Raw genomic sequence first — 18,489 nt, 5'->3', positions numbered from 1 at the left:
CCACACATTGTCGAATGCCTTTTCGATATCCAAGAACGCCATTGCTGACGTCTTGGATACCGGCGTGTTTCGCTGGATTATGTTGGTAACTCGATGATGTTGATGGATGGTGGACCTTCCTTTGTGAAATCCAAATTGTTCCTCCAGGAAGATACCATTCTCATCAGCGAACGAAAGCTTACGGCTTTGGATTGACTTTTCAAACAGCTTGGAGAGGGCAGAGAGCAAGCTAATGGGCCTATAGTTCTAGGAAACAGCAGGATCTTTCCCCGGTTTCAGTCCTGGGATAAGTTTAGCTAAATTCCACATCGACGGGAAGTAGCCGAACTCCCAGCACCGGTTGAACCGGTTTGCTACAAAAGTAAACGAGTCGTAGCTCAAATGCTTGAGCTCGATGTTGATCGTGCTATCACATCCGGGGGTCTTCATGTTTTTAGATCCCTTGGCATCGACCATCAGGTCATCAGCGGTGATTGTTTCTTCTTCAGGTACCAAAATGTCTGATCGATCAACCTCCGATTCGAGAATACTCGTGTGGGCTGACAATATTCTGTCCCAGATTGTGAGACATTCCAAACTGCTGACCCACCGCATCCCCTTTTCACTTGGAGCGATCAGTAAAATTCCATCGCCTGAGTCATCTGACGAGACAAGAGGAGGGATAGGCTTTGGCTTCTTTTTTAGGATTTTTTTTCGGCCGGTCACCAGTACGCTGGTATTGGCGTCGGTATATATTACGCAATCTCATCAAATGTTTGGCGGTGGAATCTATTTGAAAAAAGGAGCTCATCTGGTGTTGTTGAGCTGGGCAACGGGGGATGCAGGGATTCCAGCGCCTGATTGATCAGTTCCGGCATACGCAGAGGCTGTTCGGAATCGATGTTGTCGTGGAAGATACGTTGAAGTTCGATCCAGTTGGCACGATGGTAGTTTTGTCAGGGTCGACTGTCTGCCGTATCGGTTGAGGCAGTACGCTTCAGCATCACGGGTACACACTTAAAAATAAGCACCGAGTTCGGTAAAATTTCGGCGAAATCTCAACAGCCGAACGTTTGGTAAAAATGTCGATGGTGTATATCGACATTTACGGATCTTTAGTAACGTTTGGGAACATAAAAAATTTTACCGAACGGTCGGCTTCGAAGATCTCTGGTACTACGGAGATGGCCGTTCGTTATAAAAAGGTCCAAAATGAACTGGAGTCTTGATCTAGAGATTCTAGTTGGACTGTCCGGCGCCAGGATGTTATAGTGGTCGGCCTTAAAATCTTCCACCAATATTGTTCCATTTTGATCCTTCGGTTGGCCCACACTTCACGGCGAACATTGAGGTCACCGACAATAACGTACTTCTCCCACCACCAAGTTAGTTAGTTGATTGGGTCCATCGGCGTACTGATTTCGACTCCTGTGGCCTCGATGACCTTCAGGTTGAAGCTCGGCAGTAGGCGGAATTTTACGTGCGCCTCGCAGCAACTACACCTCCTCTTACTGCACTTGTTCGATCGAGTCTCAAAAGTCGAAGTCGAAAGTCGGGTAGGTGGAGGTTAGCCTTCGGTTTGAGGTGGGTTTCCGTCGTGAAGGCGATGTTGATCTTCTTCACGTTGAGAAAGTCGAGCAGTTCAATATGCTTGCTGCTTAGTGAGCATTTGGTACATTGGGTCACATCACGATGCGATGCCGCGAGCGGTAGGGCTCCCACTTCACAATAATTCGAAACAAGTCCCGAATGTTGAGCACTGCCCCGATGGTGGTGAAGTGGACCAGAATCAACTGATCCCGAGACCTGCTCTTGGCTTTAGCTCGACGATTCATAGGGTAGATGGCATGTGGCTGCAGTCCAATATTCTCCACAGTTCAATTTGTACGATTGTCACCTCAATTGGTGGCAGACCACGTAGGACCATCTTCAGTAGTTTCGTCCAGGGAATGTCATGAGTATAGTGTGGCGTTTGGGTTTCAACCAGAAATTTTTTTCATCTGCTCGAACTGCACACTGCACAACTAGAAGCGCTGTCGCTGGCCTGCTTTAGTGAGCTCGGCCTCGAGCTTGATGAAATCCATATTAGGGGTGAAGAGCGGGGCCACGCGTTCCTTTTTGGCGTCAGATTTGCCGTTATCGATATCCTCTGGGAGGACCGACAATTCAGGCGAATAAAAAACACTTCTAATTGTTTAATATTTTTTGAAACGATGGTTTTACAATTGATGAAGGGACAGTAGGGGAAAGTAATGATTTTTTTTGGAAAATGAAGGGGTAAAAGTGGAAAGGTAAGGGGGGGATACGTAGCTACGTTTAACAAGTCGTCATTGTGACTCCTACCTTTTGTCCAATGCTGAAAGGTGCATGGGTCGAACCAAGCTATAATCAGAGATTATAACCGGATTCGAACCCACAACACCCGCCAGGGCGTGTGGCTCGCTGGTACTTGTACCTTTGAGCCATAGAGGCGCTGGACAAAAGGAGACTGCGCAACGCGCCTAACTAACTTCTAGTTGACTCAACTATTCTCCTTTCAACTCTGGCCACTGTTTCACAGCTTACCGATTATTATAATGGCACGCATTGGAAAGGGGGTGTGGTTACAAAGTGGTCTCATACGTTATCATTTGGATCCAAATCGCTTGGAGTACATAATTGTTGTTCGTACCTGTGAAGCAAAGCGATCACAAGGGAAATGTATGGAGAAAATCGGCTTTGAAACTTTACATGCATTTAAAGTTTGTTCCACTTGTTTGTTCGTATGTTCCACAATAACTTCAGAACGCCTTGACCGATCTCCACCAAACTTGGCACACATGTTCCTTGACATCAGGGAATTAGCACTTGCGGTTGACAAAGAGGGGGGGGCTAATAGAGGGGACACCATAACTCCGAAACGTCTTAACCGTTCTTTATGAAACTTGGCATACATGAAGGGGTTGACAAAAGGGGGAGGGGGTTCATAACAGCGGGGAGGCTCCGAAATGTTTGGACGGTTCTCCCATGAGTGATGACGAGACAAAAGGGGGAGCTGATGACCGGAGGTTGCTGATAGGAATGGGGAGTAACGCCCACATCACTGTAACAATTTATCCGTACAACAGAAAAACTAAGAATACAAAACACTAAACTGTGATGCTCGCAGCTGTAGATTTGTCAAGTGTAATTATGCATGTGGCCATTATTAAAAGCGGAAGGTGCAAAGAGGAACGCGGCTGATCAAAGCTACTCTGGAACGAGTGATGTGCTACGTGCGCGTTTCGGGGACACTATCAAGTCCTTTCGAATGGCGCAGAGGGTTACGGCAAGGAGATGGACTGTCCTGTATGTTGTTCAATATCGCTATTGAAGGTGTGATCCGGTGAGTGGGCATCGAAACGAGAGGAACGATCTTCAGCAAGAGTAGCCAACTCCTAGCCTTTGCAGACGACCTCGACATCATTACCAGAGACCGTGGGACGGCGGAGGTAATCTACGCCAGTCTTAAAACGGAGGCTAGGAGGATAGGGTTACAAATTAATGCGTCGAAAACCAAATATATGGTAGGAAGAGGCTCCCGAGAAAGCAACGCTTGCCTCCCACGGACAGTGACTATTGACGGCGATGAACTGGAAGTGGTTGATGAGTTGAGAGTTGACACAATAATACGAGTAAGGAGATTCAACGACGCATTCAAGCTGGAAATCGAGCCTGATTTTCCCTCCGCAAGACGCTTCGATCCAAGAGCATACGCCGCCGCACAAAGCTGACGATGTACAAAACGCTAATAAGACCGGTAGTCCTCTACGGACTTGAGACAGTAGTTTTGCTTACGGAAGACATACGTGCACTTACCGTCTTTGAACGAATGGCGTTGCGGACTATTTTTAGGCGTATGAGTCACGAGCTACAGGCGCTGCTTGGAGAGGTTCCCATCGTACACCTGGCGAAAGTTGGGAGACTTCGGTGGGCCGGCCACGTCGCAAGGATGCCGGACGACTGTGTAGTGAAATCCGTTCTCTTCAAGAACCCCACCGGCATCAGGAATAGAAGGGCTCAACCTGCTAGATGGCTCGACCAGGTTGAAGCTGACTTGTGTGTGTCGAGACGCGCAACGAATTGGCGACGAGTAGCCCAGGACCGAGTACAATGGAGAGGAATTCTTGATACGGCAAGAGCCACCCCGGCTCTCGGCTGAATAAAAAAAACGCAAATAGGAAAAATGTGTTTGTTTCTCTTTCTTTATAGGGTTTTAAAGGGATTTCCGTAAAGAAAACAGATGTGCCAGTGGCCGGGTTGACAAAAGAGGTGGAGCTGACGAATGGGGAGGTACGTCCAAAAGGGAAACAAGCGTTATATTATTGCATAAACGTTTCGGTTACAATAACTGATGTACAATTGGCTGTGAGACAAAGGCGCCCTGAGTAAGATCGGGCATTCAGCTAGTGTTACTATAAAATTGCTGGACATTTTATTTATCCAACGACATTAATGTTATGTTTCGTTCAGTAGTATAGTAGCTATTAGCATTTGAAATCTTTCATTCAAACGCTACACTTCTAATATCTTATTCACAAAGTAATCACATACCGTGAATTCGGGTGAAATTGATCACTTTTTCGAGTATTTTTTTAATATCTTTGAATAGAAACATATTTAGGAAGATAATTGAATTTTAAAATAAGTACTGTAGTACTGGCTACACGACAGTATCATGTACATCGTATATAAATAGTGTTATTTTAGATAAAACTTAATGTAATCGTGAAATTGAAAAATCACAAATAACGGGTGAAATTGATCACGCAGAAATCAAGACGATATTGCTATCAAACCATATGCTCTGACAGTAATAACCTAGCGTGCAGTATAAAATCTGGCGTAATCGAGATAGGCAATATAACATCCTGCATATATGCAACAATGTCGCGTATAGCAACTAGCACAAAAATCAGACAGACAGCTCTACATTAGCATGGATGATGCGGCTGCTAAATAAATATGAACGATAAAAAAGATATTAAGCAAATTTTAGCATCGCATTCGCGATTTTTTGTTTAAACATAGCTGTATATATGTGTAAATGTACGATTTACGTATATAATCTTCACCTATTTAGTGAAACAAATAATTTTATTCTCCTCATATACGGGAGCTTGACTGTCTCTTTGAATGTATACAGTGGGGAAAATTCGTTTAAACGCATGGTCAATTTTGGCTGATATGATTCAACAACCAAAAAAGAATATGTCAGTACAACTTTATGCGACTGGTAATTGAGAGTAGATTTTGTGTATATATTGATTTGGTTTGAATGCTACTCATGACTCCGATAAACCAACATATTTAATAATGGTTTGGGAAATTCGTTTAAGCGCATACTAACAAAAACCGCTTTTGGTCGTTCCTGAGAGGACAAATCCTTAGCTAGCTGTCATTTTAGTATACTATGATTGCATAGGTAAGCAAAACATAGACTGGTACTTTTATGTTGTTGGTCAGAAGGCAAAATAGTGAAAGGAAAGTATTTAAGTGACTCAGAGCAAAAGTGGCCCGTAAATTGAAGGATGTTGAATCAAGCAACCGTGAAATAGCAAGCAGAATAAACCGATTCGAACTAATAATACGAAATCTAGTCAAGAAAGGTGAAAAATATTGGTATAAAGAAGTATACCAAGAGGAACGCCCAAATAAAAAACTATCCGTCATCGAATAGTGCAGCTGGGCGAAACAGGATGGTATTTTTCTGCAGAAATAGAGGAGGAACTTAGGCTCTCGATTACAAAGAAGCGAATTGCACAAATATTGCGAGGATGTGGACACTTAAAGTACACATAAAAGTCCAAAAAACCTAATCTTACTCCATCTCATATCCAAGCTAGGATGGAATTCGCCCAAAAGCACATGTTGTGGAAAAAAGAATGGAGCAGTGTAAATTTTTCGGTCGAGAAGAAATTCAATCTCGCTTGCCCCGACTACTGGGCTTATTACTGGAGTGATTTGAGGAAGGAACCAGAAGTCAAACTGAACAGAATCTTTGATGGCGGAATGCTTGTGGTTTGAGCTGCATTTCGCGTAACTGAATAACACCTAGTGTGACGATTTCAACCACGATGGAGTCCGAAAAGTACGTAGAATTGTTGCAAGAGGTCTTGGCTCCCTTTACCGAGAATATTATGGCAGAAGATTTCATTTTCCAGTAAGATAACGCAGCCTTCCACGTTAGTAAGAGAACATTGCGAGCGAGAAATCAATGTTTTGAAATGGCCTACACGTATCCCAGAGTTAAACCCAATTGAAACCCTTTGGAGGATTCTAGTGCAGCTTGTTAACCAAGATGGATGACAGTTTGGAACAGTACGGGAGCTCGAAACTGCAGTTAAAGAATCTTTGGAGATCCATTCATGTCGCAATACTACAAAAGCTCGTCGATTAGATTGCGGACAGGATTTTCGAAACAATTCAAAATAGCGTAAAGCTAACGAAATGTTAAGTATTGTTAACTGTTAAAATATTGCTCACATCCTTGTTGGAACCAATAAAAGTTAAAATGCGTTTAAACGAATTTCCTTTATTAAAACCCATTTTTGTCCTTTTCTCAACTCTCGAAGGACTTAAAATTGAAATCGGTATTGCTGCATATTACAAATTTAGGCAACCACGATTTGATATTATTATGGTTTGTTTATAATATTTTGTTAGGTTAAAACATTAAAATATTACCATGCGTTTAAACGAATTTTCCTCACTGTAGTTGCATTTCGCTATGTAGGGGGATTAGGGGCATAATGAGCACACGGGGCGAAATGGGCACCCCTCTTTTTTACGGAAGTACGCATTTTGTAACATTCTATGGCATGCGAAACACTGCTGTAGGTACTACAGTATCTATTTATCAAAAAATGAGTGATCTCTACTTTTAAAACACGGAGTTATATTAAAAACTCAACTTGGTTCTCAGACGCTGAAAAAATTATAATTTTGGTGCACTACTAAATAAGCTTTTACGACAATTTTAATATCTTAAACTATCAAGTGCACACTGCAACATGATGTATACATTGTATCTCAAATTTCACCTTCATTGAAGTTTTGATTTTATACTATAATTAGTGTAAAAACCCATTTTTACTTTAACTAATTGACTGGGGGCGAAATGGGCACCCTTAGGTGGGGTGAAATGAGCACTATGTCACATTAACTAAACTGTCAGTTTCTTTGTTTATCGCGTCAATGCTTGTTTACAGTGGTGGTATGAATATGCCAAGAGAATCCGGAAGACATAATTGGTCGAAAAGGCTTTGCAAGTGGCCTTGACCACTCTAAGGTAAGACGGAATACTTACAAAACAAGCCGTCAGGTACCACGGCATTCTGCGGCAGACGTTAGCTCGGTATATGAGGCCATACGAAAGGGCAATCTCGGGGCAGGAGGTGGACCAAATTGATTCCTTCAAAACTGTTTTCGCTCCCACTGCAGAACAAGAGCTGGTGGTCCATATTTTGTATATGGAGGTTCGATGCTACGATATTACTACCCGCGAAATCAGAACCCTCGTATACCAGCTGTTAGAGAGAAACGGAAAATCATATGTCTTCAACACTAAAACACAGCTAACTTAATCGTCATCCGAAACTTTCCTTGTGTGCTCCAGGAGCAACCTCCACGGCTTAATTGCCTTTAAGTGGCTTGCGGTCAATAGTTTTATCGGCGTTTTGATACGTTTTATGCTTCTGTTTGTATGGGTGTGTATGTGTATGTGTATATGAGTATGTATGTGTTTATATATGTGTATATGCATGTGTGTGAGTGTGTGTGTGGTTGTTGTTCTTATATACACCCTTCAAGCATGTGTTTATAAGGGTGCTCATTATGCCCCAGGGGGTGCTCATTGTGCCCCACACACTGACCGATTTTTAGTTTTTGAAGCATAAGTTTAAATTGCAATTTTCGTCATCATATCAATTATTTTTCAATTTGTTAACAGTATGCCTTTAATTATCGATAGTGAATGTATGTTTTGCAATGACGGCACTTTAAAAATTCTGTCATTTTGGGTGCTTAAATCAGCCAACAAGTTAGGGTGCTCATTATGCCCCTAATGCCCCTAAGCACAAACCGATCTCTGGCACTCTCATGCAACTGCCATACCGATCGTTTGTAAAATTTGTGCGAAGTATTGTCTGTCTTTTGCACTCTTTTATGAATCTCAATTCTGCTTCACAGAAAGAACAAACCATCGCAGGTGGCAGCTCCATTTCGCAGCCATAGCGAACTAGAAATCTATGTTGTCTCAGTTCATGATGTTATCAATCGTTTTATTTTGTAAAAGGTCAAATTAAACAATTTCCATCGCATTATTTTATTTATGGAAACTATCAAAGCACAGCCAGATAATTAGAGAACCGAATTAGTTCCATTAAAACTTCCTGCTGCAACAAAATTTGTGTTAACGGCAAAGAGTTTTATCGGGCATGTTGAAAATTGCGAGTCGATTAAAATAGTAAATTTTCAAAAATCAAGCCATTTACAAGATCAATCTTGCTGAAATCCAAGTGACTTTGATCTGTTACTCAATCTTTATATGAATGGGTGCATACACAACTTTATGAATCAGTATAAACGTAGAATAATGAGTTTTTACTCGTTGGTCCGCGGTGATCAATTTCACCCGGCTGATCAATTTCGCCCGAATCGATGGTACGCTAGATTCCCAGCCAGATTTTAACGTTGTTACTAGGAATCAGTTTTTCCATATATTGTGAACTTTCTGAATTTTAGTGATTTGTCCATTAGGTCCAAACCCCTTGTATGCAACTAAATTTTTCATTTCGAGTTTTCGAACTCTCCAAATAAAAATAATCTAGTAAGTCTCATTTGTTTCTGTTAACCTTTGAGTGTGTACGTATTGTGCAGCACGTGGTTTCTCTGCCATATTACGCGCTTCTTTTATGGTTTGCAGCTTCCTAAACCGCAAAAGTGCGTGATTCAGGTCGTCCCTTTGCCTTTTGCATGATACTTTTTGTTAGCTATAATGTTACGGTCGAAAGTAAATTATGTAAAATATCCTTTAGCAAAATCCTTTAGACTAAGAATAGAGTACAGCAATGATTAAAAATTTTCAGAATCCTTCCAATTATGTTTTATATAATCATACACATAATATCTTACACTTTTTGCTGATGCCGTTTAAAAGTTTCATATCCTTTTCAAGTACATTACAAACTACTGTACGGCCGACAGATACTGATGGCATGCTTTCGACATTTCGCAAAAAGTTTAGTGAGCAACAATTTAATGTTTTCTAATTGGATAGCAAAAAGAATTGGAATACTTACAACAGCTTTACCAAATTATATAGCTTGATAGCAAATAGCTCCAACAGACCTTACTCACGGATCATACATCTTTCCTACAACATAATTTGGTAATACTGATGAATTTTTCTCAACCGCATTATACCGTGCAAGTAACTTACATTCCAATTCTAGGTTAATAGTTAAAACTACCTTAAAATTTAAATTTTATAAGAAGTTTATGTTGAAACAGGTGTCTGCTGCCAATAGAAAGATGGTTTTTAACATAATGTAAAGCTATCATTTTCTCATTGCATTCCAATCTTATTTTGCTCATTTAGAGGTGGGATGAAACCCAAACGTTATTCCTTTCCGCAGTAATAAATACTACATGCCCTGTTATATAGAAGTCAAACCGGTATATCACATGAAATTAATCACGCAGCACGATAATTAATGACACAATTAAAAATGTGCAGGAAGTGTTTAATCACATCCATAGCCGGTTGTCTGACGGGTATTGTTGTGTCACTTTTCGCCTTTGTACTAATCCATTGACCTCAGGCTTTGGAGTGCAAAATTTATTCTCTTTTGCAAACAGATGCTGATGCTGCCGGCCAATCGCCTGTAGGGAATTGGATTTGTATGCAGCTCACAGCCATCCAGTGTGACATCGTGAAGCGGGAGTATGGGAATAAACCTCCGCATCCTCACTGGAGAGATAGCTAGATTTCGCATTGCCGCGGGTCCTGTAAGTGCAGATCATGCTGCATTGGTTCGTGGGGTGCTATCATGTGCAAACGTTTAGCACATAACAATTTAATGGCCGATTGAGTTTCTAACAGACTGTAAATAGCCACATATAAGCGGCGACAAATTGATTAATCAGCGGTGACGAGTCCAGTCATTCGCGGCAGCGAAGTCGTCGAGTAAGGGTTACTTTCCACTTAAGCTGAAAGAGAGCACAGCATAGTAGTGAGATAAAAAACATACTCAGAATCTGCTGCCTGTTGCTACAGATAAAACGAATAATCGTCAGACAGAACCTAACTTAGGCTAGACAAGGGATGCGATGGCAAAACTATTGATTTGGATGTGCTACTTTATCTCGACCGTTTTATCTATAGAGTAATTCCAGGAAGCATTGATCAAAAACAGTTGATTCTAGTTATATCCGATTTGTTACGCACTTTTCAGTTCTACCTTTCATTTAAATGTGGTCTTCGTTAATGTCATTGACAAGGCCTTCAAAGAAAGATAAAGTTTTCATGCAGCTTTTTCTTGTTCTTAGGCACTCACCATAAAATTTTGGTGTCAAAATCTTCTATATTGAAACCCCTCCTAATCGCCTCTTTTGCATTATCATAATTGAGAACGACGGCTTAATTTCTTAAAGAAAAGTTATAATTAAGTGTATTATTATACAAAATAATAATCTCAATTTTTATTTTAAAAAATCAAAGAGTTATAGTATTGAAATTTTCTATAAATAAGTATATAATAATTTATATGCTAAATACTGGTGAAACATAATTTACTTTTACTTTAGTGGCGACAGTCTGGTATCGATCTTGGAATACCAGTTGAATGAGCATCGTCCCCGACAGCGCACATCTATTGGTTGCTAGGTCTGCCCCGAAGTTGGCCTTTTCTTGCTACTCTGTTGAAAATACTTTTGGCTACTCTTTCGTCGGGCATTCTGGTCACATTCACAGCTCACCGCAGCCTGCTATAGCATTGCACTACTTCCACTATTTTAGCACACTTAAGTCGCTTTTTCCGCAAAGCATACGTTCTGCGTAAATCAAAACCGCGTAAAAAAAACCTCGTAAATTCCAAAACTACGCGTAAATATAGACTCATAGGGTACTTCTGTGTTAATTCCAAAAATCGTGTAAAAACCGTGTAAATTCTAAAATGCGCGAAAAAAACCGCGTAAATTCCGAAATTCGCGTAAAATTAATCACGTAAAAAACAAACCGCGTAAAAAGCGACTTTAGTGCATTTAGCAGCATAGCGTAGTTTGACCGCTCGTGTGTTGCCTGCGATTGATCTAGAGCAGCTGAAATTTCACAAAGAACCATCAGAATGATACTTGGGAGTAGCATATCATTCTCAGTGTGCATTTTCTGGTGATTCATTTCTTTGTGATAATCAACAGCAAAGCTGACCACGTCTAGTGTAGGTCAATTTGGGAGGGAATGGAGTGTTAGTCCGACACTTGCTGCTACTAGAGACCGAGAAATCCTCTGCATCATCCACAATTGTCAGAAGAAGAAATTGTTGTTAGTGGAAAGGAATTGATTTGGATCCAGCAAGGTAGGTGGTGCGATAACTGTCATTCGAGCTCACCAACGGTTTGAGGATGTGTTTGGTTACGTGGCCATTGTGAAACAGGAAGTATAAATTCGAGATGTCGATATAAGAAAAAAAACTACGAGAAATTAGTTTACCGAGACGATTATGAAGATTATGTGCTATCAACTTTTCGAAAACGCGCGCGAAGAATTATTAGATAAAACATACTTAAATATCCTGACTACTTTATCAGGGAGATGTACAAAAGCTAGGTAACCGATTTCATGACTCGAACGAACGAGATACCCCGTTTATAACGCTTCAATATAAGTTCCGGTTCGTAAACGCGTCATTGCTAAGTGTACTCTAGTGAATTCAAAATGACATTCAAAAACAACCACTTTCGGAAAAATGCAACGAACGAGGCACGAAGCAAACGATGCTAAATTGCCATACGAAGCGATACTCAGTATGTAAGCACCGGTTATATTGCACCAACCTGGATATTCGAAAATTAAGATAAAAAATACACCTTTATAAATTCAATATCATGGTAATGGTATTACATAAATAACCTTAATTTATTAATTTATATTTTTAGTTTTTTATTTATTTATTCATTTTAATTTCAACCGAAACGTGGCCTGAATGAAATAGGCTGGGAAAAGCCACCTAGAGTTGCACAAACTATGCATTCTCTAGGTGGCGCAAACCCCCAGCATCTTTTCTTGTGTACAATATACGTAAAACATTGATACAATACAAAGAAAAATAACATTGGTCAAGTGTCAAAAATTAAAATTCTGCCTTCGATGGTTGTATTCAGTTGCCAAATAACGGATCGATTGGTGCATGCCGTAGTTGGTGCGGTGTGTTCCCACATGTAAAAGCTGTTGGTGTTGTTGAGGTCGCAGCGGGCAGTGTAGCAGGAGTGATGAGAGTATAGCGGGACTGTCGTATTTCCCCACTAGTATTTTGTGTACCGTATTAGCGACGATGTCTTTCCGTCGTTGCTGAAGCGGAGCAATACCAATTAAAAGGCACAAATTCTCGTACGATAGCAGATTGTCAGGATTCTTCCAAGGTAACTTGCGGCATATTTTTCGGACGAAACGTTTCTGGGTTCTTTCAATACGAAGAGACCAACTCTCAAAATGGGGCTTCCAAACGGCGCAGCTTGTTTCCAAAACCGAGCGAACCAGCGAGCAATATAAAGTTCGTAAAGTCCCGGGGTCCTGAAACTCGTTACCAATCCTAGGTATCGTTCCTAGCTGTCGTGAAGCTTTGTTGATGATCAGTTCATAGTGAAGTCTAAAGTCTAAAATCTAAAGAAGTTAATTGTTTATCCAAAACAACTCCAAGATCGGTAACACTATCACTACGTTGTAGAATTTGACCGTTAATGCGGTAATCATACAACAATGTATGTTTTGCCTTTCTACTATATAAATATATAGTATAAAGGTATAGAAATCACTTGGAAAACCGAAAATGGAAAGAAGGTCCTGCGGGCCGAATGTTATATACCATTCGACTCAGTTTCGAAAACTGAGCATTTTCTGTGTGTGTGTATGTATGTGTGTGTGTGTGTGTGTGTGTGTGTGTATGTAACGCTTTTAATCTCACTCACTTTTCTCGGAGATGGCTGGACCGATTTTAATGTTCTTAGTGTCAAATGAAAGGTCTAGGTGTCCCATTGGTCGCTATTGAATTTCATACTGATCGGACTTTTAGTTCAAAAGTTATGTATAAAAATACGAAAAATATGGGACTTCATTATCTCATAGATCCCTTAACCGATTTAAACAAAATTGATTGCATATGAAAGAGGAGCCTTACAAACCCTTAACTTCCAAATTTCATGATGATTGGACTTGCAGTTTGAAAGTTACATAAAGAAATGTGAAAAAATAGTATTTAAAACATATTTTTGTAACATTTAAGAATTAATTCAATGAAAAACATCACACATTTTATTATTATTTGAAAATTACTGCTGAGATCTATCAAACGAAACCGAGTTATTTAAAATCGGACGGTTCATTCAAAAGTTATTAAAACTTTAACACTTAAGCACCGTATATTAAACCGTTAAAACGTGTGAAATCAAAACGTATCAATCAAATGTTGATTGTATTCAATGTGTACGATGTATGTATGTATGTATGTATGTATGTATGTATGTATGTATGTATGTATGTATGTATGTATGTATGTATGTATGTATGTATGTATGTATGTATGTATGTATGTATGTATGTATGTATGTATGTATGTATGCATGTATGCATGTATGCATGTATGCATGTATGTATGTATGTATGTATGTATGTATGTATGCATGTATGTATGTATGTATGTATGTGTATGTGATGACAATTTGCAATGAAATTCAAGAAAAGTGAGAAACATGTCAATAGTCAGAAGTTTTTGAAGCCTCTTAGTGGAATACGAACTCTGAAATAAAAGAAAATAAAAAAACTTTTACCGACTAAATTCCACTATTTAATATTTATTCGCGACAGATACGTATACGCTTTGAAATAAGACACTGATGAAGCCTGCACGTCGTAGGCGAACTACGTATCTGTTGCAAATAAATATTAAATAGCGGGATTCAATTGCAAAGTTTTTTCTTTTCTTTGATTTTAGATTTCAATTGTCATTTTCTTCACTTGCTGTTACTCACAATTGTACACGAAAAGCAAAAAGCGGAGAAAAGCAGTTAATTTAAGTATATAAGTATAGTGATGTATAGGATCAAAATACTAGTGAGTTGATTTTTCCAAATAAATTTATACAAATTTCAAACAAATTTTGCGCATCAATATATGCTCTTTTCAATCCATAGATACTAGAGCTTAGAAATGTTATATGAAAAATAGGAAGTACACGTTGCACGGTAGTAACTTTGTAAGATTTGTTTTCGTTAGTGACATTTTAAAGGACAGATGTCTTATGTCATGTAGCATGTTTTAATAAATAAATCAAAAATGACAAGCACTGGAAATCATATCGATCATATTTCCTATTCTCAAGCATGTTTATGGTTAAGCTTTTGCACTATTTTTTCCTAACCCTCTAACATTGTAAAAACGATGCGATCAAGCTAATGACTATCTTTTCATGAAAGTACATTCAAAAGAAGCTCAAGTTTTGATTTTCATGCAAAAATAATTATCTGAAGGAGCGCCAGCTAAGAAAAAGTTCAATTTCTCTTTTTCATATCTAATGCTCTATTCAGTTATTTTTTCTAATTCAGATATATTGCAAAATTGAAGCCAAGCGAACTAATAGTAAAATTTTGAGATTAATCATTTTGTTGTCGAAATCCTTTTTCTCACAAGTGAAGTATATAATAATTTTTCTGAGCTCTTGTTTTTCAAAGATGCTAACTTTTGAACGCATGGTATTAATATCAAAATATCAAAAAAAATCTACCCTTTGGGCTAAAACCACTCAAAAAAAATATCAAAAAATCTGTTATGAACATATATTTCATATTGTCAGTTCAAAACAAGTTTCGTATGTGGCTCTGAAACCCAAAAGTTAAGGCCGACCGATTATAAAACTAAATAAGGTGTTCATCAAATAACATAAATGACGCTTACAAGTATTTACGCACCCAAGGAAAGAAAATATAATTATTCTACGCAATACGTTGTGAATTTTACTGGCAAATAAGGATTTTGAGGAATACGGATATTTAAAAATATAGTCAAGTTAATTATAGATGTTCCTGAGAAATTAAATAATGATTATTGTGGCAGTAGAAAGGCTAGGTCACGCCGCTAGGTGGATTAATTCGGGTTTTTTTCGAGAGAAACTGATAACGGCACATTTTGGAATGCTTATTGTCATACAATTGCAATCGCATCACTCTGCAAACCGGTTGATCAATTCTTGAAGTCTCCGGCAATCGTCGTTGTTACAAAAAATCATATAGATTTTGGCATCATCCGCATATAGTAATCTCGTGCCCGGTGGTAATAGACGAGAGATATCGTTGACAAACAAAGAACACATTAGCGGTCCTAAAGTGCTGCCCTGAAGTACTCCAGTATTGTTTAAGAACCAACATTAACAACCATTCTGCGGTCTCGTAAATAGGATTCAAACCAAGCAATTAAACCAGCGAAGACGCCCAATTTACTGAGTTTAGCAAGTAAAATTCCGTGGTCGACGCGATCAAAAGCTGCCTTTAAGTCTGTGTAAATTGCGTCAACTTGATGACGCTGGTCCATTGCACGTAAGCATACAGAGGTAAACTCCATCAGATTAGTTGATACTGATCTTCCAGGAAAAAAGCCATGCTGCGATGTAGATATATTGTTCTTGGAATGGAACAAGAGATGCTTATAAACAATTGCCTCCAAAACCTTGGAGCAAGCACACAGAGAAGTAATTCCGCGGTAGTGTTCGACATTACGCCTGTTTCCTTTTTTAAAAACAGGAAACATAAAGGAGGTCTTTCAGCTGCGAGGAAATTGAGGGCATTGCATAGAGAGACTGAGCAATGAAGCGATTGGCGATTTCAAAGTCTCACAGCATTTTTTCAACAACAAAAACTACTATGCACATGCGAGATTTACAAAGTGACATATTTGAATTTTTCATACCTGAAAATAAAAATCAGACAAAATGAAATGAGCCAATATAGTTCCTAAGTTGCTAAGCAACACCAACGTTAATATGCAGTGATAAAGCGCCCTACACGCTACGTAAAAAGCGGCTTCTGTGTATTTGTACACTTAATGCAGCTCGTGATTCATGCGTCTGTGCTACACTTCATTATCCATGTTGCCACTATAACTATAGATCTCAGAATTTTTAACGTTCAAAGTCCCAAGAACTCGTTTATCAGCTTCCTGTAGCGTCCATGATTCATGTTCGTAGAGTGCCACCGGGAAGATTAGTGTTCTGTAGAACGCCACTTACGTGTGAATCACGGTATTCAAAATACCGTTATTGAAAAATAAAATAGATCATTAAAACGGCCAATGCCAGTTGGTTTGTATTGCCATCCTACACCTCTGAGCCAATTTTTGAAGAGCAGATTGCTCATATAAAGTGAATGAAAATCTTCAAGAGCACTTCCAAAATGAATATAAATCACAGTCGAAATTGATTTTTTATGCAACATATGCCCATTGGCGACCATTTTAGGAGTTTTGTGGTGTATAGGGACTAACCGGAAATGTTCCGGATTAAGTTATCGCTGTGGGAAATGGCCAGTATCAAACACGAATAAAAACTTATCATGCGAAACCTCAAATTGCGCCAGGGTTAAAAAATTAGATCAAGACCTAGTACCACGTTGGTTACATCTGGACAAGTTCCGGGCACTTCTGGAACACCCGGACAAGTGGCCAGTTTCGTCCATGAACAAAAACTCATCGTGCGACTCCTTAAATCACACTAAAATTTAAAAACTAGGTTAATGGAAGCCAAGTCTGCTATCTAAGGTCAGGTTTGGTCATATCTGGATATATTTGAGGGACTCCGGGAGCCTTCTAAACCTTCGCCTTTGTTGGTGGTTCCACTGCTTGACTATCGCTTACAATTTAGTTCAGTTCAGTTTAATTCAGTTACTTCGCTAAGTGCTGCCTCAAAACTGCTAAGAAACGTTAGTTAGTAGGCAACTGATACAAGCAGTCAAATGCACCATCTTAACTGATCAGCACAGTTTCTATCCTGTAAGATCTGTTTTTACAAATCAACTACAGTTTACGTCGCACTGCCCAGTAAAAGCATGAGTGAAGGTGCTCAAATTGATACCGTCTACACGGATCTAAGATCAGCATTTGATAGAGTCAATCATAAAATTTTAATCGCCTTTTAAATCGGCTAGGTGCACAAATTAGCTTTGTGGAAGGGATAACGTCATATCTCGCAAACCGTCGACTGTGTGTGAAACTTGGGTCTCATCAAACGAACGCTTTGGGAAACCTTTCTGGTGTACCATAAGGGAGCAATCTCGGACCGTTGTTTTTCTCCATATTCATCAACGATGTTTGCCTCTTAGTACCCGAAGCATGCAAACTGTTCTATGCAGATGACCTGAAAATTTTCTTGCGGGAGAGATCCGTTGAAGACTGCAAGCAGCTACAATGGATGGTAGCCTAGTTTGCACGTGCCGTAATTTCCATCACTTCTGAAAAGCATCCATTGCATTGGCAGTACGAGATTGAGGATGAAATAATTGAACTAGTTTCATCTTTCAAGAACCTTGGAATTTTGTTTGGCATTTAGGGAGCACTACTCTTATATCATAGCGAAGGCTAATCGCAATGTTGGGCTTATCATCCGGATTTCCAAGGAATTCAACGATCCGTACTGTCTGAGAGCACTGTACATCTTACTTGTGCGGTGAGCACTTGACAAAACGACGCTTGTAGCACATTGCGTAAAAAGCCATGCTATATTTATTATCAGGTAGGTATAAATTCAGCGAAACCAGGGACATCACTTGTCTAGAAATTATAAAGTTTTTGGCCTAAAAACTTCATGTAAGTTCATGGAATAATCCTTTTTTCCTTTTTTTAAATTTTTTTCATTAATCCTTTTTTTGCAGCCTAAACATTGAGGATGCCGTTTACTTTTCAAAATATATGCTTCTTGAGTAGCTTAAAGTTACCCTGAAAGTTTGGAAAATTGACAGAAGCTCTGAGAAACTGGCTCCGGTACTGACTCAGTTTGCCGTTCTCATGAGTAAAGCGAAATCCATTGGCGTGCACATTAATTAGCTTATCCCGCTCACTGGGGGAATGTTCTGCGGCTATCCGACTTGAAGGATAGCTGTCTGGCTGGCTTCTGATGGCAAGCACTGACCTATCCGCATTGTGTTAAGTAAGTACATAGCAGCCCAGCTGTAACGTACCTATTCTTCTCCCGCATTCTCTTGGCGTCGAATTAATTAAAAAGTGCTGGATGT

Source organism: Sabethes cyaneus, chromosome 2, assembly GCF_943734655.1.
Source record: "Sabethes cyaneus chromosome 2, idSabCyanKW18_F2, whole genome shotgun sequence".
Lineage (NCBI taxonomy): Eukaryota > Metazoa > Arthropoda > Insecta > Diptera > Culicidae > Sabethes > Sabethes cyaneus.
This window is presented reverse-complemented; position numbering follows the sequence as displayed.